Source organism: Grampus griseus, assembly GCF_964374135.1.
Source record: "Grampus griseus genome assembly, chromosome: 5".
Taxonomy (NCBI): domain Eukaryota; kingdom Metazoa; phylum Chordata; class Mammalia; order Artiodactyla; family Delphinidae; genus Grampus; species Grampus griseus.
The window spans coordinates 10,996,713-10,999,389 of NC_138998.1; the positions used below are offsets into that span (position 1 = coordinate 10,996,713).

The 2,677-nt window shown below is 43.3% G+C and overlaps 1 pseudogene across 1 annotated transcript; it reads right to left on the reverse strand.

Annotated features, from left to right (window-relative positions):
- On the reverse strand, positions 1 to 1,583 carry LOC309823392 (serine/threonine-protein kinase PAK 2-like; annotated as a pseudogene). Its single transcript has one exon. The product of its transcript is annotated as a serine/threonine-protein kinase PAK 2-like (transcript).
- Positions 1,584 to 2,677: the final 1,094 nt, after the last annotated feature.

Consider the following 2,677-nt stretch of genomic DNA (forward strand, 5'->3'; position numbering starts at 1 on the left):
TTAATGGTTACTCTTCAATGCTTCTTTAGCTGCCATGATCAGTGGTGTCAAGCTGGACTGGTTTGGCCAACTGGTTTGGCCAGTTTCAGGAAGGGATGTTGTAACAATTCTCTGGCTGAACTCCTTTTCTCCACATCCATCTCCAAACATGGATTTAAGAAATCCCGAAATATTGGGGAAAGTTTCTCTGGGTTTTGAAGTTCTGGGGTTCCATTAGTTACTATCAGGTACAAGGCCCTCAAAGGATTTTCACTGAGGTATGGAGGCTCTCCTTCTACCATCTCAATGACCATAATACCCAGAGACCAGATGTCTACTTTAGGGCCATAAGCTTTCCGTGTAACCACCTCTGGTGCCATACAGTATGGCGTTCCAACCATAGTACTTCGCTTGCTCTACTCAGGAGTGATCTGGGCACAGAAGCCAAAGTCAGTAAGTTTAACAGATCCTTCCATGCCCAAAGGCACATTGTCACTTTTGATGTCTCTATGGATCACTTGATTAGCATGTAAAAACTCCAATGCCTGTGAACACTCTCTGCATACAGCAGCAATCTGTGCTGCATCCATGCAGGTCTCTGTTACAACATCAGTAAGTGATCCCCCAGCGAGGTACTCCGTTACCACAAACAATTCATCTCCCACCAGGTAACTGTCTAAGAAGTTAACTATGTTGAGATTGTTTAATTCTTTCATCACCAGAATCTCATTAATGATCAATTCCTTCTTTGGCTGTTTCTGTAAATTAATCTGCTTAATAGCAACCACTTGTCCCAATGCCACATCAGTAGCAGTGAAAATTGTGCCAGAAACCCCTTGCCCAATTTTTTCATATCTTGTATACTTTTTCTTAGGGTCACCTATGCTTACAATAGTTCTTAATTGCTCCATAATCTCTTCATCTGTCATTTTGGCCTTCTTTGTCTGTTTGTCTGAAGTCTTGGCACCACTGTCAACATTAGAATCACCAACTCGTGCAGGAATAGGATCAGTTACAGACCGTGTATAAATTGACTTTGTATGATCTGGTCATGGGGCAATAACAGGAGGAGGAGTCTCTTCATCATCATCATCATCTTCTATTACTACTGCTGTTTCTGAACGCTTGGTATTCAGTGCTGGTGTTCCAGACGGAAAGCCATCTTTCTCAAGAGGAGTAAAGCTCAGATATTTCTGCTTCACTGTGTTGGAGTCATAGAACTTTAAGACATCCAGCACAGCCCGAGGATTCTTCTTTTGCTCTAGTTTTGTGATATTGGAGGTCTATCGAGCCCACTGTTCTGGCATGCCAGTGAATTCTCTAGTAACAGCATCAAAACCAACATGGATGGTGTGCTCAAAATCATATGGAGGAGAAATTCCTGGCCTTTCCTTCTCTTTCTTCTTACTTCATTTCTTTGTGCTTGAGAATATAGAGACGATTTTATTCCTGGGGTTTTTTTCCCTCTGGAACAGAGGTCAAAGGTTTCAAACTGTGATTGGCTGACACAGGGTCTTTGCCTCCAGTGCTAAAAATGGTACTGCTCATTTGCACAGGGTGGGGGGTCCTGGAGGCTTGTCTTCCAGTTCTCTGTTATCAGACATGATTCAGAATTATGATATGGCCCCAGGCGAGGAAAGGTCCCTGCCCCAGTGGGGAGCCTCCAGCCGAGCTCCCTGCGGGCTCAGGAACCTCCCACAAACTCTCACTCTCTTTACCCTCACACTGTCCTTAATCCATTAGAACCATGTATTCTTTAAGATTCACACTTTCGTTTATTTGCCATTAGATGAAAGTTTGTTGGGGAATGGAAAACTTATTCTTAAAGTATCTTCTTTCAAATTACTTGCAAGCCTCCTTAAGGAGACATTAATGGGAGGTTGATGTAGAAACTGAGGAACAGAGAATCCAATTATATCACATCATTTATTGGAAAGTCGCTGGATTAATGCCCTGGGGAAGGTTTGTAATATAGTGGGCAATATCGTAGGTGTCCCAAATCAGTGCCAAGCTCCCTATCATCACATCAACCTTGAGAGTTGAACTGGCTTGCTCAAGTACATGGAGTCAAAAGTCAAGGTGAAACCAGAATCAAGGCTTCCTTTGGAGTCAAGACTTCTCCCAGTATTTTCTGTTGCTGTAAAATAATATAACAGATGTGGTTATCTCACACCCTGAGTCACTGCCAAGGAGAAAATGAAGCATGCACAGTAGAAACATGTCTTAGGGAAGCAAGGTGGCTACACTTACACCTTCTGCAGAGAGGACTCAGCTGTTGGGTGGCTGCTATTTCTGGGCATTGTGATATCATTTCTACACAATATTCTGCTTAAAGTGCCTGAGACCGCGAAGTGATTTAGACACTGTGAGATTCTTGCTTAAGCTCTTTGATGAGTTTAAAGAGGGCTTGAACTCACATTTTTACCCCAAGGCAAATTGCTCACAGGTCTTCATTTTACACGAAGCAGACTCTGGGGAGCTGAGTGACAGTCTGGCCTTGGAGATTTTCATTGAAAGGTTTGAAGCACATGTTTGAAGTACAGCCATGCGATGGACCTGGAATCAGGTTACCTGGGACAGAACTTGACTGCATGATTGTGTAGACCTGGGACACTGCTTAAACCATTCTGGGACCCGACCTTTTCATTTCCATCAACAAAATGAACAGAGTAAGGCCTGCTTAGCTGGCTTTTCCTAG